Source organism: Cebidichthys violaceus, unplaced genomic scaffold (genome assembly GCF_023349555.1).
Source record: "Cebidichthys violaceus isolate CVI_PGR_0920_01 unplaced genomic scaffold, fCebVio1.0.p SCAF_10, whole genome shotgun sequence".
Classification (NCBI taxonomy): domain Eukaryota; kingdom Metazoa; phylum Chordata; class Actinopteri; order Perciformes; family Stichaeidae; genus Cebidichthys; species Cebidichthys violaceus.
Window position 1 is genome coordinate 11,403,066 of NW_027176263.1, and position 24,731 is coordinate 11,427,796.

General features: G+C 45.6%; 1 protein-coding gene across 2 annotated transcripts in view; it reads left to right on the top strand.

Annotated features, from left to right (window-relative positions):
- Positions 1 to 24,731, top strand: part of ptk7b (protein tyrosine kinase 7b) — a 67,435-nt gene that overhangs the window by 11,487 nt on the left and 31,217 nt on the right. Inside the window, exon 1 of one of the 2 annotated variants that reach the window (XM_068725488.1) lies at positions 14,198 to 14,287. The exons of the other annotated variant lie outside the window; for it this stretch is intronic. The gene's annotated coding sequence lies outside the window, so the exon portion shown is untranslated. Of the gene's footprint in view, positions 1 to 14,197; positions 14,288 to 24,731 lie in introns of those variants that run through there. 2 annotated transcript variants of the gene reach the window in all.

The following is a 24,731-nucleotide window of genomic DNA, read 5'->3' on the forward strand; positions in this document are numbered from 1 at the left end:
AAGAGAAAGAGTTGGATGTCCTGCAGCTTTTCCTCCACCACTCCCTTTTGTTTGATCTTTTTTTTTTTTTCTGGCACTGTAACTCTTTCTAAAACTCTGTGGCTGTTCAAAAGGCATTAAACATGAGCGAGTTCCCCAGTGCAAGGAAACGGTGAATATGCTGAGTGTATTAAAGAGCCGAGCCTCTCGGGGCTGTTGGCCCCGGCACCCCGTTTCCCTCGGTAAACACTCAGGTTCACTAACTCACACTCGCATTAGTTCTTATTATTTTTTTAGAAATGAGTTACTTTTGAGGTAAGTCTGTACGTTTCCTCAAGTCATAACTTTGTGCCTTATTTCTGGTAAATGGCTGGTTTACTTTGGAACTTTGACTATAGTACGTAAATGTTTATGGAAGGAAGGAAAAGTCACCGGTGCACTTGGGCTTTGTTTTTTATGTTTAGTGAGACAACGTCTGGCTCACTATGAACAACTGTAATCCTGCCCAAGAAGATTCATGCCTTCATTATGTTCTGAAGAGTTGGGGAGCAGAATAAAATATGAACTGGGAAGCGGGAGAGTTGCTTTTTTACATCCAGGGTGAGGATTTCCTTTTTTTCTTTCTCCCAAAGAACCAAGAAAACTTCATGTACATTTACATCTGTGTGTGGTGTACAAGTCAGACATGAAGAGCTGCATACTGCATACGGGTTTGGATGCAGACGGTGTATTAAATATCTATTACGGCAGTGTGCTGTTGGTGTGCGAGTCCATAAAAAGCTTGGCTTTCTTCAGGGGTAATGTGGGCAGCTGGAGGACATCAGACGGAGAGGGAGAGAGGTTGGAGGTTCAGAGAGGACCTGAGGTCACCAGATGGACTTTAACAAGGATCAACCTGATTCCCATCGAGGAAGAGACACCGCTTTTAAACCGCCACAGATGGAAGTGTGAGCTCTTAACCACAATCCTGTGGGCTCTAAAAGTGTAATGACTGATTCAAGGTCAAGGGCGAGCCCAAGATCCATTCGCTCCAGATAGCCTTTTCACAGATGGCTCCCTTTTTTAAAGTTAACATTTTTTGACAATAGGTATTTGAATAGACGTCCTGCAGATTTTCTACAAAGGGAATACGATGCAACAACTCATTCCAGCTGTGAACTTGTGAACACTACGATTGGACGCACTTTTTTTTGCATGTGTGTGTGTGTGTGTGTGTGTGTGTGTGTGTGTGGGGGGGGGGGGCTCCTTCTGGCAAACGCCAACTTGATCCTGTGATCTCAGATCTGATGTTCTCTGCGGGTCAGGTGATTCATTTATTAAACACTCTAAACCATAATGCATCTGTATTTTTGATGCATCTGATCCCAGCAAACGCAGCCTGGTGGGTGGAGGTGGTTGACGGGTATTTTGAGGCGGCCCATTCTCTAACTGTGAGGATGTGAAGCTTCATATTTACTCCTTCTGACACCATCGTAAACTTAACTCGAGTGCTTTGTGGTGGCAGGATCATAAATTATAGCACTAATTTGTGGTTTTTTTTTTTTTTTACAATAGTTTGTTTGCTTGTTACAATTAAAAAGAGGATACCACTAAATATTCTAGCAGCTCAACTTCAAACAATAGAAATATTCCTGCAATTTCCTGCGTAAAACTGACCCCATTCACCATTCATATAGAAATTGCGTGCAGAGTCCTGCTAATGCTGCTTTAGCTTAGTATTAGGCTGAGGCTTGTGTGTTTCAGAGCTTCTCATGTGTATGAGGAACCTGGATTTGAGATTAGATTAATTCAGAGGCCTGGATTAACCCTGTAACTGTAACCTGACACTCTTACGTATTGTTCGTTTGACGACTGAATTTAGTGGTGACATTTCCATTTTTACAGCTTTTATGAGCTGTAGATGATTGACTGCCCTCGTAGTGTCTTAGTCTTTTTTTCTTCTTTTTTTTTCTGTGTATGTATGCCTGCAAGGAAAGCGCTGCACAGGATCTTGTGGTGTGTCTGATCTCTTTTTTTAAGGTCTGTTTTTATGAATGAGGGCTGCTTTTAGGTGGCTAGCTCCTGAGGTCGCTCTGAGCCGTGCGGCGAGATGATTCGTCTAGAAGCCGTGCAGCGGAGAACAAGTGGTTCTTGTTAAATGTGAGCCGGAGAGAAAATAGCTGTAATTGAATGTGAAACCATATGCTTCTTATTTGGTGAAAATGTTTTTTTTGTTCTAGATGTTGTTAAATGTGGTGTTGCCAGACTACTCAGTACATACCATAAACAATGGCCCATTTTTCAGCGTTTTATGACTGAATATACTGTATGAATGATGAAGACCAGTTCCCAAAGAAGCTCCAAGCTGTTTAACGCGAGGCTTTCATTGATTTTTTTTCCCAGTTTGTAAATGAAACCACTGTGTGGTTTTTCTACGCGGTTCAGTGGGAGTATTTATACGTAGAGGTGCTGTAGAAAATTCTGCGCTGATAATTTTCATGTGATTTTTGGTGTAACACTGCAGTTTAACATTATCGCCGCTTGACAGACGACGAGCATCTCTGACTCGACGGTGCATTTGCGGCAATGCCTTTTCCTTTAAACTTTGTAAACACACGCCGATGTGCAGGTGGCTGCATGAATCTGAAATATTGGTTGACTGAAGGTATTTGAGGAGCCAGAGCTGAAGTGTGCTGTTTCTTTTGGCCAAATTCCAACAGAACTATGCTAATCCATATGAAATAACGGCTCCTTCAAAATAAACATAAAACCTACCGTTCGACCAGCCTGTAGACATTTTTTTTTCCTCCTTTTACATTTAATGTTTGCTTTAGCTTGTAAGTTGTTGGTTGAGTGAAGCATTTAGATTTGTCAAGAGGTCTGCACTTTATATGCTACAGAGAAGAGGTGGGTTTGTTGTAAAAGAAGAAGACAGCAGAGTGTAAAGTTACAGAGCTCTGACATTTTTCTTCATTTGCGCTGCAAGTGTCGGACTTGTCACAAAGGTATTTTCATGGGTTCATAGCCGTGCAGGGAGCTGGGTGTGCCTTCAGACCTATAAGAGTGGGGTTCAGTTGCTGGGATCAGTGGCTCTTTGTTACTGCGCGTTAGAAAACCGCTGTTCTGAGCCACAGTGTCTGTAGTCATAAGCCCGACCCTGGGTGTCAAACATGTCGGACAAAGTCGGAGCTTTATGATCAAAGGTCGAGACGTGTGATTTAACCTCAGGTCCTGAAACACTGGGACTTGTGTATAACATGACCTCTCACCTTTCGAACAAGGCAAATCGGCTCCTTACAGGCTCGTTATCTGATTATCCCCGCCACGTAAACTCACACAGGAAACTCCGTCCAAACCAGCAGCCATGTTGTGTGTTTAACAAGGTCTTAAATCCTGACAAATTGTCACTTTTCTCTAAACGGCCTCAGCTGCTCCACATTGTCTGTTTACTCGGACAAAAAGCCGGACTGTTGCAAATGTCGAAACCTCTCAGGATGTAAATTTGTCTGTTCTTTGTGCTGCGAGGCAAAAGTCCCCTCAGAAAATACAGTTTATCCAGACTTTAGTAAACTACCGTGGCCGTCAGTGGCTCCTCGACCCCTCCCTTTTGTGTTTGTGTGAAACTCAAACACAGTCTGCGTCACCTGCCTCCTCAATGTGTGATAGATGTTCCTCTTTTGGTCCACACTGAACAAAGATGGATCATTGTCAGGTCAGAGGTAATCAAGGTGGTATGTACTCATTGTTCAGTTGTGCACAGAACCAGTAGAGCGCCGACGGGCTCCATCCCCGTTAGCCTCTCCCTGACCAAAGGCGTCTTCGCCGGGCAGCTTTTCAGGGCAGAGGTGTGAGATGGGGGGGGGGGGCAGGCAGAAAAACAGGTTCCTGGTGATAAATAGCAGGCCCGGTTTTGGAAAGTGTCTCCTTTCCGACAGAGGATCGGGCTTTGTCTTGAAATGCGAGCCGCCCCTCCGCAGCCACCGCCAGCTTCTCAGGGGCTCCAACTTTTCAACAGCGCAGGAGGAGAGAAAGCTTTATGTTACGGGGGGGGGGGGGGACAAAAAGATTTGAGTAGCTGTTGCTGTCTGTTAAAGGGGATTACCGTTTAATTAGAGCTGCGGTCAAGGATATAGCAATCAGCATATTTCAACATGGAGAGCTGTCTGCCAGTGTCCAGTGCTCAAACAGAGCACTGTTTAGAAAAACACCTATTGTGGTGTGTTTGTTCTTGTGGGTTCAGGTTCAGAACCTTCCAGCAACCAACGTCACTCTGAGCTTTAATGTGGGGAATTGTGAATGTAGACTTGATGCACTCATTCTAAATATTGAAAACTCATTAATTGGTCACTGTCCCAGATTAAACGACTGCTTTCCACTTCCACAAATTTAGTTTCCTGTGTTGTGTGTAAAACACTGCAGCCGTTCTGTGTCCTCTGTAGGAATAAACTTGACTAATTGAAAAGACAAGACGCAGATTGAAGAGCAAGAAATATTTCCCTTTTTCTTTTTTAAAAACAGTTACTATATGTTATGAGAAACTGGAAATTCCAGGAGGAGAGGAGCCTCATATTTCAGCCCGGAAATGTGCTTGTAGCTGCCCCCCCCCCCCCCCCCCCCCTCCTTTTAAAGACCAAATGCTTGGAGTCCATTAGTACTCGCAGGCGAGATATGTTGAAGCTAACATTTATAATGCGATCCCTCTGCTGTTGGTCTCTCTGTGTTCCTGTTCAAACAAATTGTGCTGCCAGGGAAACGCTGACCTTTCGTGTCCTGGGATCTGGCTTTAGCGGATCCTGTTGTGGCTCATCTCTTCCTGCTCCTGGTGTCCTCAGGTGTGATGTGTATTTATGTGTTTGTGTGTAGGTGAGGTTGGTTGTGCCGGGTGGTAAATTGAAGTGGGTATTTTGCCCACATGGGGTCAACTATCTCACCATGTTGTGTCCCTCTGGCACACTGGTGCAATCCCTGCTGCGCCCACAGCTGCACTCCGTACTAAAACACCTCCTTCCAAATTGACCAAAACACTCTCATATACACGCAGGGGAGTGAAGTGGAGTGCTCCAGATCTTGTTTCCTTTGGAAGAAAGCCTGCAGGAGTAGCGTGTAATGGCAGGTGATGGATGCAGTCCATCTAATCTGCTCCCTGTGTGTCACTGATGGATGTGGGTGACGGGTGAGGAGATTGTGGAGGCTCATTACGGTCGTGTCATAGTGCCTTGACTCCTCAGCCTTTAGTGATCCCCGCATGCACCTACATGCATGCATAGGACCGCTTTTGTTTGGCTTCACTGTGATCCGGTAAATGCATGACGAATACGTGTTTGTCAAGTCATTCTTTGGAGATGCTTTGCCGAGGGCGAGCGAGTGACTCACAGGATTCAATGAGTCTCTTTTTTTAATGCCTTTTCCAAAATCGCAATTAGGGTTGTGTTTTTTTTTTGGTCATAGTTAAGAGCACTCTGAATGTTTACCCCCTGCATTTCAGCTAAACACAGACAGAATGAAACACTTAACCTGTGGCCGGTCCTGGAGAGCTGTGGGAGATGCAGACGATGTGTGTCAGGCATTCCTGCCGGCGGGAGTGTGGTTTCCTGGACTTGTTGATATCGTCCACGATGGCAGCGGAATACACAGTCTGAGCTATCAGTCGCAGAAGGCTTTGATCAGCCAGTGAGACCAACAGGGAGTCAGCAAGAGTCCTCCAGCTCTGCAGTGGACCGTGACTCACCTGGGCTTTTAGTGGATGAACCCCGGGGGCAGAGCTGAACACAAATACGGCAGGATGAGTGCATTATATAATTTAATTAAAAAAAATATGAAAGATTTTATTATTGAGTTTTGTCATGTATGCTTTTCTGTTTTTTAATCACTGTAAATTGAACATGTTTACGTTATTCTCAGACAAAACTGCAATCTAAAAATGTCATCTTGGATTCTGGGAGCTTATTGTTGACATTTCGTATTATTTTGTTAATATATCCTTAATGAATACTTAGTTGTGGTTGGTTTATTTGCTTGTACTGATATATTAATATCTAATTAATACTAAGCGACACTAGCACTTGTGTGAGGCTTTGCTAAAGCACAGCAGAGGTTTGAGTGAAATGCTAATGTTAGCATGCTAATGTGCTCACAATGAACATGCTGATGATTAACAGGTACAGTGTTTACCACGTTCTCCGTCTCTGATTTACCACACTAACATTTGCTAACGAGTACTAAAACAAAGAGAGGCCGATGGGAATGTCATTAGTTTTGCAGGTATTTGTGATTATTGTGCAAGGTGTAAAAAGTGAAAGGGTCACTGTTATTACAATTCATCCTCAGTGGAACATGAATGTCTTCACTATATTTCATGGCGATCCATTCAATAGTTGTTGGGGCATTTTCCTCAAAGCCACAAATGTCAACTTCATTGTGGTGCTAGAGAAAAAGTGAGGGACTCACCAGTACCATTGAGATTCATCCTCTGGGGACCATGAATGTCCGTCTACAAAACCTCATTCAGTCCATCCAACATTTGTTGACCCGACGTCAATGTGGCTTTAAAAGTACTACGAGACAGGATGGCACTAATGCTGATGACTGGTCATACACTAGTCTCTCCTAATTCACATCGTTCACATGGCAACACGATCTGTTGTATATTCGGCGAAACACCCTCATGTATAAAAATCTTAATTAAGCTTCAAGAGGCGTCGTTGCACTCGGCGCTCTCTCTGACTAATCATCAATGATCAGTACTGGTGATGAATACATGTGATCCGATTTATGTAATCACAACTGATTTATTCAAACGATTTTACGTCTGTAGTTTGAAACAACGCTGGTTGCCGGGGCGCTGCTCTTTTAATTGCACCATTTCATTAGCGCTTGCCAATCTCTTTTTCTCCGTGGCGGGTTTTGTCCATGCCATGTGTGTGTTGCCCGTCCCGCTTGGAGCGAGCCGTTGCCCATACTGATGCGGAGCAGGGTTTTAAGCGGAACCAGTGTGGCGAGCTCATTCAAGGGCTTTTGGGGGGGGGGGGGGCTGAGTTTTGCAGGGTTGTCACTCTCTCATTGAGGAGCAGAGGAGCGCGCCTCAACACATCTTACTCCAAAACAAAGAGAGGCTGTGATGTACATACAAATGAGCCTGTAATAGATGGGTTTGTCACTCAATTCCGTCTTACTTTAATCTGACGATTAACAAGCCCTGTGTGTGTGTGTGTGTGTGTGTGTGTGTGTGTGTGTGTGTGTGTGTGTGTGTGTGTGTGTGTGTGTGTGTGTGTGTGTGTGTGTGTGTGTGTGTGTGTGCGTGCGTGAACATACGAAATGTTCTTTTTATTTCCGGGAGCAGTTCCTAAATCCACGCTTTGGTTTTGAAGAGTCTGTTCAGGAGAAACTCAACCCCCCCCCCCCCCCCCCCCCCCCCCTCTATTTCCTCAACCCACTCATTCCCGCACCCATTCCCCCCCTCAGCCTAAATCCTGGGAAAAAAGCGAAACATTGTTCGTTCTCGGTGTGCATGACCTGCAGGAGATGGTGTGTAAAGCAGGAAGTAATTAGAGCTAATTATTCTGCTTTAATCATAAAAAAAAAGCTCCACGGCTGCTGCCTCAACACTGCAGTCGGTTAACCAGCGTTCTCGCCATGTAATTATTGCTCATAGTGGTTTGTTGTTCACAGAGAGGCAAAGGCACATTATGCCCTTGTTTTACAATCACTCTGAGTCATCTGAAAGTGAGTCACAAATCTCAGGTAGATTTGCTGCAATCAGACGAAATAGATATCCGCATTCCTCATCTATGTTGTAATAATTCTCCCTTTAAGCCTTCCTGAAAAACTTGTTTTTAGAGTTAGACTTCCCTTTTTTTTCAGTAAGTCGTTGTACATTGTAAGTCCATTCTGGATAACATGAGTGTCAGTGGTTCATTAATATCTCTTCTGTCCTCCTAGCAAAGCAGTCTTTACCATGAAGTCACAATTTTAATTATTTTTTTTTATGAAGTTTTTGGAAATAATCTCTCCAGGTGTACCAGTTTCAATAGAAAGGCCCTTCCCTCCTGTCACATCGATGTTGTGACATCACCCAGGAACCCATCTATCACAGACATAGATGCTATCGTAGACAACTAGCAGATGACAGGTGGGACCTGGTCCTCACGCCGCGGCCCAGTCACACGGGTGTCGACCCCACGGCTCGTTCAGGAGCGCATAGGGGGGAAGTGAGCCCTAATTGCCAGGGGAAATGGGATGGCCTTACAGGGAGGTTTCTATTGTGGCCGAGGCAATTAACTCGGCTTCTTTCATCTGAGCGTCTCCTTTGAAAAGAGACATTGTACTTAGCTGCTCGGTGAGCACCGAGAAGGGAACCGGGGCCTTCGGGGGCCGCATTCCGCTGCGGTGCCAGAAAGGAGGTGTGCGTGTCGGGGGTTGTTGTCGGGACGCCACAGACGCTGTCCCTGATAGCTTGACCGTGTCGCGTCCCCGCCGCTTGGTCAGAGAAAGAGACGTCCATTTTTTTTTTTTTTAGTGCTGTCAAGACCAATAAGCTTTGTGCTCCCTGTGCTTCTGCTGGTACATTACAGCCGAGTTTGTCCAGGCCTTCCACTCTGTGTTTACCCTGCAGTACTTTACCTCTGAGCACTTCCTCAGAGCAGTTAGCACAGAGCCTGAACTTACTTTATTGCCCAGTTGTTGCAGTGAGCTGCTTGATCTTGTTATTGCTCTTTTTAAAGCCAGAGAACTCTCAGGGCGATTGGATCCACGCCTGCAGGGACTTGGCTCACTGCAACAAACCCCGAACCACAATCTGCCCAGCTTTCTCTTTATTTTATTTATTTACATCTTTGAAAAGAGGTAGATGATGTGTGCCGAACCAGGATTGAGGTCACGACACATCATGCCAGACACTGAAACCAGGTTAAGGGAACAATAGGAGACCTGAGGAGGAGGAGGAGATGAGACGCTGGTCTGTGAAGTTCTGCAGCCAAGCATTTACGACAGTCCTCTGCATGTCTGCTCCCCAGTGGAGTGGAAAGGAGGCCAAGCAGGGCTGAGGAGAGCCAAGCTGTGCGGGCCAAGGCATGTGGAGGAAGAGGTGGGATCCAGGGAAGGGTGGGGGCAGACAGACACCCCACACTCTTAACACTTCACTGTGAACGAGAAGCTGACAGCCACAAATTAATTCAACATTTCAGCAGTGAATCATCTCTTCATTTGGCCGCAATAATCCAGTGCTCTCCTCTTTCTCCCCTTAACTCCCTCTTCTGTCCCCCCCCCCCCAACCATCCAAACTCTTAAAACTCCAGGATTACATTACATTACAGTCATTTAGCAGACGCTTTTATCCAAAGCGACTTACAACTAGTATCTATCTACACCGTAGTTGCAGCTACGGGAGCAATTTCTTTTGGGGTTAAGTGTCTTGCTCAAGGACACATTGACATTGAGTAGGAGCCGGGGATCGAACCACTGACCCTCTGATTGAAAGGCGGCCCTGCTCTCCACTTAGCCACGGTCACCAGGATGTCTGGAAAGAGAATTTCAGCTGTGTTGCATTTCTCTCCCTTCCTCCCACTCATCTACATTTAATGAAAACATCAGAGATAAAACACACACACACACACACACACACACACACACACACACACACACACGCACACAGTGTTTGGGAGTTTGAAACGGGGCTGATCTTTGGGGAGCATATGGTACTGTATTTCTGTGACCCACTTTTCCATTAACCAGTGTACCCTGCAGGAATTTTGCATTACTTTTTGATAGATATAGGCAGAAAACTATTTAAGCTGTTACTGTGTTTGAAGTAGAGGAAATGTTTTTTCTACTATGTAGTTGAAGTCAAATCACTGTATGTAAAGTTGAGGTGAGGCCAATAACTATGTCATCAATGTGAATCAGAATTTTAGAATATTGCTTTATGAATAAAACATTTTCATTAAAGAGCATGAGAAGCTACAATGTAGTCGAATAGCTGAAGTCTTGTTTAGTAAGATTAAATCAGTTGGATTGTGAAAAGAAGAAAGACGGACTGTAGAAATCAGAAATGAACATGCATCAAGAATAGTTTTGTAATAAAGTCTCAGCGCCCCGAATAGAATTCTAATCTAATTCATATGTAGGCAGCTTCCCAGTCCTGATGTAAAGTAGGTTAGCTTGTGCATGTTCAGTGCACTAATGCAGTTTTGCAGTTATCCCATGTCCAATGTAATCTCACCGCCTTTCTTTTCACAAACAGTTGCCTGTTTTCTGTGGCAGAGAAATAGAACAAATACATAGAATGTCCTTACAATGCCATGCGGCAAATCACCGGAGGCAAATAAGCGAAAGACGTCTTCATAGTGGAACATTTATCACGGTTTCATTGCCTCACAGGGGTTTGTGTCTGTGTGGCACTGGGCCAATATATGTATACGTCTGAAGCCTGTCCCTATTGAGAGCTCATGGCGGCTAAAGCAGTAGAGGTGCTTAAGATACCCCCCCCCCTTATGCTGCACACTCAAGGAGAGGAGCTTGACAGTCCAGTGGCTCTCCCTGTGAATACCTATCTTTGTCCCTCTTGTTTTGAGGGAACTCTAGAGGCTGGCGCAGGACACGCTGGCTGGGGTTCAGGAACTCTGCGGGGCCAGAGATTAGCAAGGCATGGCAGGATCCCTGATAACTGACACCCTCCACGCAGGCATCCGAGCCGCTCTCCCATCCCGCTAAAGACCGCAGCCACAAAGACGCCTTTCAGCGCTGGGCACGGTGGCGCTAATCCCCTTAGCACAAAGACCCTAGCCACCGATAGCATCTAAATAACTCTTCAGTAAATGTCATTTGCCTGAATTAGCTGTATATAGTATCTCCTGATAGCCGGTGGATAGCATTGTGGGTTGCACCGAAATATTTGTGCCTGTTGTGATTCCTCTTGATGTGCTCGCTGAGTGCTGGCGTTTAATAAGCCGCGGGGACAGGTCGCCCACTGCGCCGCTCCGCCATTGGCCGCTTGGCCCGGGGTTTTAGCTTTGTCGAAAGCATCCTTAACATTCATGTGGCGTCCGACCGTCTTACTGTTGGCCCTCACTGACACCGTAGCCTCTTAACCCGTGGAGAGGAGCGCCTGAATGTGGCAGGGCCGAGCGCTCAAACACTTAAAAGCCATACAGTTGATATTGCTTCTGATTTCTCCTTTATGAAATGGCCTCAGGGCATCGTCTCAACCGCGGTCTTATTCAGGTCACCAAATGCTAGATTGAGGTTAGATTGTGCTTGCAGTTTGCTTGTCACAAAAAGGGGTGAAGAAGCATCGATGCCACTGAGGGCTAACGGCATAAAATAACTGCCTTTTTTTTCTCTGATTGAAGGAGTTTGTTCTCCTCAAAAAGAACCAGAGTAATTTTATGCACATATCTGATGGAACTGTGACGAATACCCACTGAAGCATTTTTTTTTAAGAAAAAAAAAAAAAAAAACATCAGCCGAAGGGATCTGTCACTGGTGAGTGAATATTAACTCTCCTTAAAGAAGCAGACCTAGGGGAATGGCTGCCTGAAGATAGGAGGATCATCGCTCCTCTCCGCAAAAATAAATTACCCTCAATTGACCTTTGACCCCTGGTAAGTCCCCCTCTCCCTGGAGGACCACTGTCCTGCCATGGTTACCGTGGAAACGCCTGTTGGAAGATGCTGCCTGGACAGATAGATGAGGGATGTTCTGGATGCCTCACATTTCCCCCCACCCACCATTACACGACCCCCCCCGCCTTTCCCTAAAAATATAGACCTATTACAAGCAATATAATGATTCATCATTAAAGTTTAATAAGCTCTCATTTGTACTTGCAGAACCTAATTATTTGATACATTTATTTGGGAATAGCTGACCTGTAGGCTCCTCCGATAACCAAAGAAGAATTCTCCCCATCTCTTTATAATGCGGCTCACATCCCGTCCTATTGTGAGCCCATCAGCCCTTTACGAGGGCACGTCTGGGTCCTCCCTCAGACGAGACCTTGAGCTGCACAGGGCTGCGGATCAATACATCAGCTGCCGAAGTGGAGAATGAAAACAAACAACCTGTGTGTTAAAGTCAACAAGGAACGAACCATCCCTAGCCCAGGTTTTTTTTTTGCTGTCCTCCCTCCTGTCCCTCTGGTCCTGGATGAGTCTGAAATGGGGGGGGGGGGGGGTTAACTCACTACAGTGGCCCCCTCCCCTCCCGGCTTCAATTCAATAGAGCTGACACCTGAGAACTTGTCCAGCCCTATAGCCTGGCTTCTGGGTTCAGGCCAGATGGAACGATAGACCAGACTGTTACTGAACGCCTGAGAAGGGTGGGGCGGGGGCTGAAATTAGACGTGCAGATACTCCCGTACGATCTGTTATTTTTTGGCATTTGCCGGTAAAGTATCACCTTTTCACGTTTTGTTTTTTTTTGGGTAGCAACAGACAATTTAAAAGCCAAGGCAGGGCTCTCTTACTGAAGCTTGCTCAGCCTGTGAAGCCTGAGAAAAATCATTAAATCAGTAGGTCGGGAGGCAGCGGTCACCATTGATGTGAAGAGAGGCAGAGCTGCTCTTTGTGCTATTGATACGGGGGGGGGGGGGGAGACGGTCACTGCCGGTGCTTAACAGCCAGGTTTTACTTTACACCTTTTTAAAAGCCGTCTGGGATTTATTGGACTTCCTTTTGAAGATGTTCAAAGATGAGGCAGTGAGACTCATGCAAGTCAACTCTGGTTTGTTTACTGGGGTTTCACATGTTTGTGTTTTTTTTTTTTGTCTTCCGTGAGGCAAACGGCATGTAGAGCTAATTGAGCAACATTCGGAGGCTTTGTATCAATTCAGCTCAGGCTTAAGGCTTAAGACACCAGAAAGGTTAAATTCACTTGAGCGCCTTTACGCCATGTGTGGCTCTAAAGGCTCGGTGACACACTGATTGCTTGCAGGGCTAGTTTTGGTGGGAGCTCCGTCAAATTCATCGAGCTGAATTTGACCCAAAACATTTGTGAGGATTTACTTTCCCGCCCTCGAGTGAAACCATTGATTGTGGCAGTGACATTTAAATGAATTTGATTTTGCCATGACATTTTGTCGTCTCACATGCAGGTGTGATTGGACACTCCTCAGTGCGTGTCCCTTTTTATATATTCGGTGGGCGCATGTGACATTCCTCGGTGTATCTGCTGGTCTTGTCGTCTGAAAGCAGCTTGTCCCGTTGACGTCACCCAGACGCTGCCACCGGGGTCGTGTTGCATTGTGCACTTCCATTAGATTCCTTCACAGAGCAAACACGTACACCTCCTTAACCACACAGTGTCCTGGAAGCCTTCACCTTGGACGTCAGGCTACATACATGTGCTGTATTGTCCTCACTGGTCCTCCCCCTCGGGCTGGGAGTGCTGGCAGAGACAGAGCACCCTCCTGCTGTCTTTCTTTCTTTACTTAATCCTCTTATAAATAGGCCACTGTGTCTATTTTACAGGCAATAAAGCAATGTGTTCTGAGCGTGTCCGTTAGGTTCAGGGGTGAGCGGGAGGGCGATGGGTCTCCCATGGTGGCAAAAGGTCTGGTCTTTTAAGACGCCGAGAAATGGAGATCCACCTCTCTCTCCCACTTTTTGATGTACTATCTGCTATTTAGCTTTCGCGTCTCTCCTCTCTCCCCTCCTGTGGCGCTCGCACTGAGCCGCGATGAGCCCAAAACAGTGGGAAGATAAATGGGACCCAGGGAGGCAGTGAAGGGGAGAAAATAGATTTATGTTTCACTGCTCGTGGGGGCTTTTAGAAAACGTATGGCGCACCTTTTCACAGATCGTTCCTTTGAGGCAGAGAGAAAGCAAGAGAGGGAGATGCGCTGACCTGAACCGCTCTTCCCCCGGATGAAAGCATTACCCAGAAGCCCTTCGTTTTGGCCCAAGAGACCACTCTCGCCAGTGCCGGAGAGGTTTATACCGCCCAGCGGTGATGAACCGTGAATCCATCACTGGCGTATAGTTTTGGGGAAACGAATGAAGGATGAACAGACGGATTCATGTTTACACCTGGGTTGATTTATCTCGTCCTGCACTCCATTCGGATGCACAGAGGTTCATGTGCCAGGAGGCATTTTCACTATTGCTGCAATAATGCGTTGTGTGAGAAGTACATTAAAGAAACATGAACCTTTTCAAAGATAAAAACATGTTCTTGTTGGCTCAGAGTCCTACTCCAAAAACAAAAGTGATGCTGGCAGAAAGCGACCCTTTCCTGTTTTTATGGTTGTTGATGTTGTTCCACGGCTAACGTTCTGGTTCTCTTTCCTTCTCTCCTCATGTCTTCTTGCACGTGACTGCGACCGTTTCCAACAAAGGTAAGCTGAGATGAATCCCCCCCCCGCCTTGTTTCTGCAAACTAAACACATTTACTTTGACGTCATGAGAAATGCCCAGCTCTCTGCTTCACAGTGAGACTCACCTGGCCGCTTCACCTTTTTAGGCAAACCATCGATCAGTCGCTCTTGAAGAGAAGCGGTTGGAATATATCACTGAAAAGCATCTGTTCAGTCGTAATTCATATCACCTTTCAGATTCCTCTTGTTGTATTTATAGACTATATGGACCAATCGGTTAACGAGGACAAACTGGATGAGCTGCATGTGATTTTAGGGAATTTCCTCAGAGTAACTTCATAACAAACGTAAATGAATACACCAATCATGTATAAAAACAGAAGCATAACCGTACAATGTAACCCATTTACACACACTGTTGTAAATTACCGAACCAGATGGGTCGATACAACAAAACACTGTCAACTGGTAAGATAGCACAATAATACGTTACTTGTCGATGCAAAACAAAGCAATTACAGACAGAAGAGGCAAAATCCTTTCATGTGCAAATCAATCTAATTGTAGTGGGGGATAAACGAGTCCCTGGTTTGATTTGAGGCTTTTTTGAAGACACTTTCTATTTTGTTTTATTCCATTCTGTGACGTTCTATTCTCAAGTTACTCAAACCAGTGTTGTTGTTTTTTTAAGGCTGACACTTCTATCTTTGCACTGAAGTTGTTGATGGCTAATTCATCAATTAACACCGCCACCAATACATTTTGTGGGGATTTCATGCATAATATAAGTAATATTAACCGTGTAGTTTTTTTTTCTTCCCCAACATGAATGTTTTTTCTAAATGATATGGTGCTGTATCAGCTTTAAACTGAGCTCCTGGTCCAATCCAGCAGAGTGCAGCTCAAAAAGCGTAACCAATGTAGAAACTCTTACGCTTTACAAAGGTAGGACTTCTTGCAGGGCTACAGTATCGGATTGCATTATGTAGTGCAAGTGTAGCTAAGGAATTGGTAACTCGGTGTCAGCCTTTATATGGTAGAGATAAGTTGAGCTTTAGCTGACAGATGAACTTTAGCTTGCATTTTTGCGGCATGCACAAAGTGGCTGCCTACCCTTCGCACAGACCACCTCTTTACTTCCATGACGTCAGACTGTCGTTAAGAGCCTCTGCCACTGTCAAAGTGGGTCAAAATATACTTCGGTGGCCATTAACGTATCGGGGCAGGTTTCCCAGTGCAGCCTATGTGGAGAAACACTAAACCCTTATAAACTGCAAGCTGTCTTTTCTCCGTAGAGGAAAATGTAAAGCGACTGAAGAAAAAATATCTGAAAGGGCACCAGTGGAGCACTGATGTGGCCTGTGTGTGGTGGGTAAGGATGGCAACGATTATGGGATAGAAGCATGGTCTCCCAGGCAGACGGGGGAACTCAGACAGGAAACAGTATTGTCCAATCGTGCTTAAAGACGAGACAGCTTCTGACAGAAAGACAGGGGGGGGGGGGGCTCCAGCTTCACACACAGGTAATTGGCTGTCGGCATGGGGGGGAGACACAGCGTGAGACTGGATTCTTTATTTTAACAGGCGCACGCACACACGCACACGCACACACACACGCTCTCTCTCTCTCTCTCTTCGCTTCCTCCCCTCTTCACCTTTGAGAGAACTGCCTATAACAACAGCTGCTGCCCCACATCCAGTTAGTATTCACACACAGCCAAGCTCGCCAATTAACAGCCTTTGAGCGTGTAATTGTGCGTCTGTGTGTGTGTGTGTGTGTGTGTGTGTGTGTGTGTGTGTGTGTGTGTGTGTGTGTGTGTGTGTGTGTGTGTGTGTGTGTGTGTGTGTGTGTGTGTGTGTGTGTGTGTGTGTGTGTGTGTGTGTGTGTGTGTGTGTGTGTGTGTGTGTGTGCGTGCGTGCGTGCGTGCGTGCGTGCGTGCGTGCGTGCGTGCGTGCGTGCGTGCGTGCGTGCGTGCGTGCGTGCGTGCGTGCGTGCGTGCGTGCGTGCGTGTGTCATTTTGTTAAGTCTCAGGGGGTCGCGCCACCTCCTGCCGTGAGGTGTCTCTCCCTAGAGTGTGAGTGACAGTACACTTGGAGGGAGGCCATTGGGCCAGTCAGGCCTCACTGGTTTCCAATGCTGTTTACATTTAAGGGGAAAAGAAACCAGTGTGTTGTGGTGTGTGTGTGTGTGTTTACTGAGAACTGAACAACTTATAACCCTCCCATTCCATGAATGATGGGAAAGTGATTTTTTTCAAAGTTTTTAATAGTTTGGTCAAGCTTGGATGGACTTATTGCATAAAGTAAAATGTCTAATGTTCATGTCCTGATGGTATGACAGATTGATGTGTTGATGTGACTGTTTGTCAGAGCAAAGTCACTCTCCTTCCAATTTAGAAAGTGCTATTAAGAGGAGAACTTCCCGTACTCAAGAGAGGAAATCATCTCTCCATAGAGAGAGAGAGAGAGAGAGAGAGAGTGAGAGAGAGAGAGAGAGAGAGAGAGAGAGAGAGACTCTACATTAGCGGTACCATTAATGTGTCAGACTCCTTCAAAATGTGAAATGTGAAAATGTTTTATTTTGCGACTGTAAAACTGAGTAGTATTGTGAGAAACACGGTGCTTCACTGCTTTCTGTAAATGAATCAGCTTGAAAAACAAATAACCATCAAAGTCCATTAACCATGGCCTGTTGACCGAGGTATTAACAATAGACGTGATTGGAATTTGAATGAGTACATTTTGCTAGTTTTAAAAAAAAAAAAGAATTAATGTGTTTTAGATTGCATGTGTGTTTTGGCACAAATGTAAATCGCCTTTTTTCAAATCACCCAGATTATTCATTAAAACTGGAAGCTCTCTGCATCTCTATTTTCTATTACATGTTCATGTCACTGGCTCAGTCTCTCATTTCATTTTAAAGAAACTGTTGAAGATGAGGTGTTTTGTTTGATCTCAAGGCTTTTGGCTGGGGGGGGGGTGTTTTTTTAGGTTGTTGTTTTCGTGGTGTGAACGACAGTCCTAACCAATGTTTTTAGCTTAATGGCCACTTTACACCTATGCGGGTGTGTCCATTGTGTGGACAGATCACTCTGTGCTTGGACTGCTTCCCGGTGATTGTCATTGAAAGCGTAAAACCATCCAGAACCATCCAGAGTACCTTTTCTTCAGACCAATAGCTGTTGTGAGATGAAGCCGTGAATCTCCACTGAGCCTGGAGCTCAGAGGGGGAGGGAGCTCGACTTGGCTGGTCATGATCACCGGGGGTCTGGCTGCAGTCTGTAACTCCATACACCGGCATCCTCATTAGACCAGAGCCCCGAGCGGAGACGGACCGCTCACTCGAGAGCACTCTGTCCATTTGACCCCCAGGACACTCAAAGGAAAATAAACAGAAATATTGACATGCATCAGACATGATCTCCATTTTGCCTTTCTACTACTACTACTACTACTACTCTCTCCCCTTCTCGGTCCCTCTAGGTCATCCAACGTCAGCACACACAGACATTTGTAGAACAGATGTAGAGATGAATAACAGCTGCTGTTCGGCTCTGAAGTGTATTCCCTACTTGGAGGTTGATGAGTAGAAAGACATCCACCCACTCCATCAGGATTGGGTTTCTGGAAAGGCACAATGGAAAGATTGTCAAGGAATTAGGATAAATCATAATCAAGATGGTTTTCCATAGATGGTTACGGTCTTATAAGATATTCCTGTGCCAGTACAGCAGACGGACAGAGACCCTGTTGTTTCAGTAAGACTTTAGATTCTTTAAGCTGTTGAAGGTGAAAGCCAGCTGATAGCTTGGAGCCTTTTGCTTGTTTGAGCAGGAAGGTCGAGCATTGGTCCTCTCGTCCCCGCCGACTTAAACCTCCTTTGTGTTGCCGTTTATCGGCCTCGCTTATCCCCGCGGAAGTCTGCCGTCCTGTCCTATCTCAGATCCTCGCTCTCATCGTGTTGGTGTCTAGATGGCTATCAACAGGTGCAGGACCTGGACAAACACTCCAGACAGCCACGACCAAACATTTCATTTCCTGTCCAGGGACCCTTAATCTACAGCTCATATGAGATGGGTGAGCCTCCACTCATCTGGTTGTAGTTGGTGCAGCCGGCGCCGCCTGATTTCCTCCGTGTTTGCAGTGCGAACACAGGAAAAGCTCTTCAGCACGGAGGTGTGAAGGGTGAATGCTGAGCAGTTCAATTGTTCACAGGAACGACTTAATCACCTTGACCGTGTTCAGCTGCACCTGAGTGGGTGGAAACACAAGTGGCGCGTGTTGCCAGGTAACGCAGCCAGTAAGTGGCTGTGTGATCGTGTATAATGATGGTGGCTGTTCGTTGCAGTGCTGTGATGAAGCTTGTGTAACATTAAGATTTACAACAAAGGCGTTTAGCAAGACACTCGTATACAGGAGTTACTTTGATTTTGGTAGTTGGAGCCATTTTTTTCAAGGCAGACTATTATTTTGATGCAAAGGAAGAGGAGATCTGTTTGTTTCTTCGTTGTTATTCCAAAATGTGCTTCATCTGGGCTCTGCTCAGTTCTTTCATCAGCTAGTTATCCTTCATCGGCATGTATGCCTGCGCTACAGCCAGCACCCGACAGTCTAGAGAGGTAGAGATTTACGACCTGATGGATCATAGATGATACAACTAAATCAGATATTCATTCAACATGTCTGGCAGTAAAACGGGAGGCATTTTTGAGTGACTCTCGATGATCCCCCCCCCCCCCGTAATTGCTCTTTTCTTTTCCCTCCCACTTCTTCTCTCTTCAAAGTAGATGCAGCTCTCTCTATGCTAATACAAACATTGCTTTCAAAGCTAAATGCTGAGCATCGCTGGGGGTCCGCCACATCCTGCCCATTCTTCTGTTATTCAAATAAATCGGAGGCGCCGCAAATGTCATACACCCCCTACGGCACACACACACACACACACACTCAAAGTCAAGCCCGTGAGATTTGAAAAGTGGCACTTATGCGTCAATTTTCTTAAGATAAACCTCACTGTATGTCAAATGTAAATAAAAAGAGGGAATTGGTGCATTAAACCCCTTTCAGAGAAATATCCCCTAATGACACTTGCTGCATAAAAAGATTCTTATAGCGATGAATACTCTCCTCTTAAATGTGATAGTTCTTATTTATGATCTTAGACATAATGACTGACTTGAATGGATATCTGTGCAGGTATACATACATTCTAAGGTCCTGTTAATCTACATGATTCAGTCACAAATGAGTATCTAACAGTAAATACACTTTAAAGTGTTTTTTTCAAACCTCCCAAATACTGTTAATATTCCAAACAACACGCAGAACGTGTTGTGCTCCATACCCAAAGTTGTGTTCTGTAAAAGACATGCTGGGTCTTGTCAGTACATCACCTTATAAAATACAATGAACTCCAACAGATGTTCATTCATTAAGCATCACACAACAGATTCTGAAGCCAAATGTGACCAGCGATCCAGCTCATCTGGATCTGAACAGGGTGTAGCAAACCAAAATAAGGTAAAGTAGAAGTGGGTAAATAGGTTTCCTCGCTCTCTGTGGCTGTGCAAACGGACCACCTGCTGCCTTCCAAACACGAGTGCCTTCCTTAATTAAAAGATAATACGACCTACTTATAATCATTTGGCTTGCAGATGCTCGAGAAACATCAGGAACCGTGTTAGAACGTCACACTCCCTCGCTCTTCAGCTCTCATAATGGGACGCTTTTGATGTCAGATGTTTTTTTAGATGACACAAAGTCTGCAATAAGTTCCTCGTGTGTCGCGTCTGCTCTTAGCTAGGTCTTTTTTCTCTCTGCTTAGGATTGGACCTGGGTGTGTTTTAAATTAGGGGGGCTGAGGAACTTGTTTCTGTCTAGTTTCTTTTGCTTAATTGCTATTGTGGATACTTTGTAGATACTATTCATTCAAAAGGATACATCTCCACACGGCATCTTTTCTCACCTTAAGACTACATGTGTACAGAAACTTTCTGCTCTGGTAGATTTCTAAAAACACACTTGCATCTATGTGGTCCACGGTCACAGGGACCTTTCTCTCACAGCGGCAGCAGGCGACGGCCGTTACAGTAGACGTCTGTCCAGAAAGGTTGCGGCTAATTAAACTGTGGTGACTACACTGAGCTCACTCTGCAGAGCCAGCCAAGCTCTGCTAGGAAACCTACACCACAGAGACGAGCGGTCCTGGAAACAACCTGGTTGCCAGGCTTGTTTGAATCCCTCCTGCCAGCATCTGTGTGTGTGTGTGTGTGTGTGTGTGTGTGTGTGTGTGTGTGTGTGTGTGTGTGTGTGTGTGTGTGTGTGTGTGTGTGTGTGTGTGTGTGTGTGTGTGTGTGTGTGTGTGTGTGTGTAGGCCAGGCTTGGCCACCCATGTCTAGAATGCATTTTTCTGAATGAAATGAGGAAGGTAGATATACGCTGCTTTCATGAACTTGTATCGCAAAGGTTTGGCTTTTTTTTTTTTTTTTTTTTTTTTGTGTCTTTTGTCAGCTTCAGTCAAGCACATGGCTTCAGGGTTGCACTACTAGAACAACAAAAACTGTTCCACAGTTGCTCAGATGAAGATATTGCAGTATTGCTTTCACCAGAGAGATTCAGTAAGCTTTTAAAAACACTCTTACGAAGGCCAATGGTAGATGGACTGTTCTGTGGAGAGAGACAGCAAGATGCAGAGAAGCTGAGGTTTAATGGAGTCCTTATTGGACTCTGGAGCCCCATTGAGTGACTGAAAGAATCTGACTCTTTTGAATGGGCATGTTCATCCATCCTCCCATCATTAAGTATTCCGTCTTGTCTTCTTTATAATCTGTCTCATTGGATCATTAAAACAATGCTGCCCCGATAGAGGAAACTAATTTCGAATTTTTTTTATTTTTTATTATCTTGATTAAATATATTCGTGGTCGGATGTTGCAGCAGAAGCGTGGCATTGGATTGACCTAGAATGAAATTGTAATATTCAATACCCTTTTATTTTGAAAGTCTTCTTCCTTCCCTCTTATCTTGGCTCACTCCCCCCTCCATGCCGGGTAGTTTTCCAGGGGGACTGCAGAGTGCCACCGCATTCCTGGTTGGCACTCATGTCTGGACAAAGCAGAGGTGCAGGCATTAGCCAGAGCCGCCTGCAGAGCGAGACCAGCGTTGGCAGCCAAGGACTCAGCGCCCGTCTGCTGCCAGAGCCAGCGAGGGAGCCGTCATGTATTACTTCCACTGATGCGAAAAGCAGCTCTTGTCACTCCGGAGACATATTGTCCCGTGATTGTTGCATTCTCAAAGTTTTACGTCCCAAGACTGCATGTTGGCTTTGGCTTTTTGCCCCCCCCCCCCCCCCCCCCCCCCTTCTTTCTGTTTAATCCATCAAACTCGGTCATCATCATAGATCATATTTCAAGAGACACTTGGAAACAGCATTCCATTTCCTCCCTCTGCTTTATCTCATTTCTGTCGTATTACTCTGTTGAGGCGGCGTCTACGGGCCTGCAGACAGAGATTTACCCGTGCAGCTCCACTTCTCTAACTCCCACTTTGGCCCCTTTTGTCTGAAACATCTATCAGTGTTTTAGCCTGACTGCAAACTGCTGAGCTCCTCTGTTCCACTGCAGAGTTAATCTTCCATCTTTGGCTCATAATGCTGGAAAACAAAAAAAGAAAACCCGGAGTGTGACCCCCAGATGTTTGACATTACCGTTTCTCTTTATTTAGTTTGATACTAAATCCTCTGTTCATTCTTGCTCATGGTAGTTATAGCACTTACTTGTGTAAACAGTTTGCATTAAGCTTTCATGTTTGCTGTGTGTAGAGCCTTTGTTGTCTATATGGGGGAAAAAAAATTAAACATACTTACAAGAAATGGCGGCCTTTGTTCTCCACTGCTGCACTGTTGAGTTTTCCCTCTAAAAGTAGTGTCATTACTGGATTAGTGCCCATTTTGTCAGGACCAAAGAGAAAGAGGAACAACCCAACCTGCCTTACCTGAGCAAAGCCTAATCCGCTTAAATCTAATAATTGCTCTCATATTCACTCTGTCTCGTACGAGCACAGCTGCAGGGGACGGTTGTGGCTCCAGATTGAAAGGGAACCATGGGTAATAATACCCATGGTTCCCTTTCATTGCCAGGATCAGATCTGTGGACGCCACAAAGCTTTTTCATCGTCATCGTTTGGGCGCTCCAGTCAAAATTTGCAGTGCCTCTCTCGTTCCCTCCCTCCTTGTCGGCTCATGTTCGGCGCTCAGCACGGCCGTGAATTACACAGAGATGCATTAGGCTGCCTCTGTTTCAACAGTCAGCCCTTTATGAGTGGGTGTTGAAAATTGGTGAGAGCTGGCCATGCTCAGATGTCTCTATTTTAGATGCGGCATGACAGTTATGAAGCCCGGTGTCGAGGGACAGAGCAGCAGGGAGGGGGGTGGGTTTGGGTGTGATGAGAGATGTGGCTCACATCTTCTCCTAAAGGCTTCTTCTTCACGCACTCAAGCTCCATCTGGCGCAAAGCAAGCAGATCACGCTCCGTGAACTGCCATTTATACGTTAGACGATAACGTGGAATAGCATGACATTGTGATGCTCGGCGTTAAATAGCCTCAGCAGTGAGTTAAAAGAAGAGAGTCAACCATTTGATGCAAAGTGGTGCCATGGACGTTAAACAAAAAACCTGATAATAAGTGTACACAATCCATCATAAGGTAGATTTTTGTGAATGAAAGTATTTAGAAAATAGAGCTGTTTAGAAATTAAATCCAAATCATTATTTGTATTCATTGTCCTTCCTTTGCTTCCTTTTCTTCTTCAATTGCCTCATGCAAATTATTCAGTGCTTTTCCCTGCTTAAACAATGAGCGAGGGCTTTTTTTTCCTGCTGGTTCTCTAATGACGATCCCTACTTGAGTTCCTAAGGGGCCAGACTAGTCCCAGTCCTCGTAGTACGACTGAGGCGGTAATGGCCTAGGATGGGTGGCCCGTTAAAGCCTGTGTGAGGGAGCGTTTGGATGGGGCCTAGCCAACACTTTGATGCCGTTGATCGCATCCCGGTGCGCTTATTAAGAGATTTATGGCTGACGCCTGTTTCCCCCCCCTCCCTTTTCCCTCCCGCTCTCACTGTTACACGAGTGTTTTTTATTATTCTTCCTGTCATGGAGACCATATGGAGCATTTCTTCATTTTCAAAGGCAGAGGTGTGCTGGCAAGCAGCGGCTCGTTAGGAGGCATGAGAGAGCATTTCACCACGGCGTCGGAGAGGTGGCACACTTCTGTCAAAATGCCATGTCGAGTAGTAACAGTGAAAGCACAGCGGTGATGCAGTCAGTGTCATGTTTCTGATGAAAGGGCTAATTGTAAGTGTTGTCAGAATGAGGATCGCGGTAGAAATCTTCGACGAGGCGTTATGAAAGGCTGTTGCTGCTGCTGCTCGCGGGTTGAGCGAAGCAAAGCAACGGTCCACCTGAGGTTGCATGCCTGTTGCCATGCCAATGTTGCCTGATAATAAGCTGGGGGGGGGGGGGGGGGGCTGTCTAATGGGAGCAGAGCTTCGCTCCCTGCTGTCAGTGGCAGGATGGAGAGAAGCAGGCATAAACTGATAGTGATCTCAGCGAGCTTTGTTATAATGAGCCCGGCCCACTCATTGCACCCGAGCAAGTGGCTTTGCAGAGCGAGACCCCTCCGCAGTGCAATTACCTGGCACCAAAAGAGCAGCGGTTGTATTAAGTTAGCGGGTGTGCATACCGGTCACAGCCCGGCTCTGCTGCTTTGAACGCGGGTTTTCAATTAGAAACAGAGGAATGAGCAGAAATGTGCTCTGCTGATGTGTGCCACGCAGAGAATGAAATACTACCTGGGGTCAGGTTTCTTTTTGGATGTAATGAAAAGAGACGACAGGAAATCGTTCTTTTGTATTACTTTGATCCAGCTTTAGGATGAAATACATGAACTCCCTTCACTCGTGTACATTTTATTTCCCTACTTTTGTTTCCTATCTGAGAAGTCAATAACGGGATCAGACTGTGGTGAACCAAACTGTCGCTCCAGTTACAGTGTTTTGACAGAGACATTGTACCTGGTCTGACTCTGTCCTGTTCAACGTCTCTGCTGTCAAGTTAAATAAGGCAGCCCGACCTCTTTGTTTTTGGCGGCATTTCAGCTTCATGCACTGCTGAGTTCTCTGTGTAAATCTCGTCGGAGATGCCAAACTGCTTCTGACACGGAGCATTGTTAAAAATACTGACCGAGGGGTCACTGAAGCATGAAAACGCACTAGCTAAATAAACTCAACCTGACATCAGTATCCGACATTTGCTTCTACTTTTCTGTTAACTCTGCTCTGTTTATAGGCCAAAGATGTGGTTTTATATCTTCTTCTTTTTACACTTTCAGTCCCACAAAATGTCAATTCTGACATTGATGCACATTCTCCAACTTGGCTTCATGTTCTCAGAAAGTAGCTGGAATTT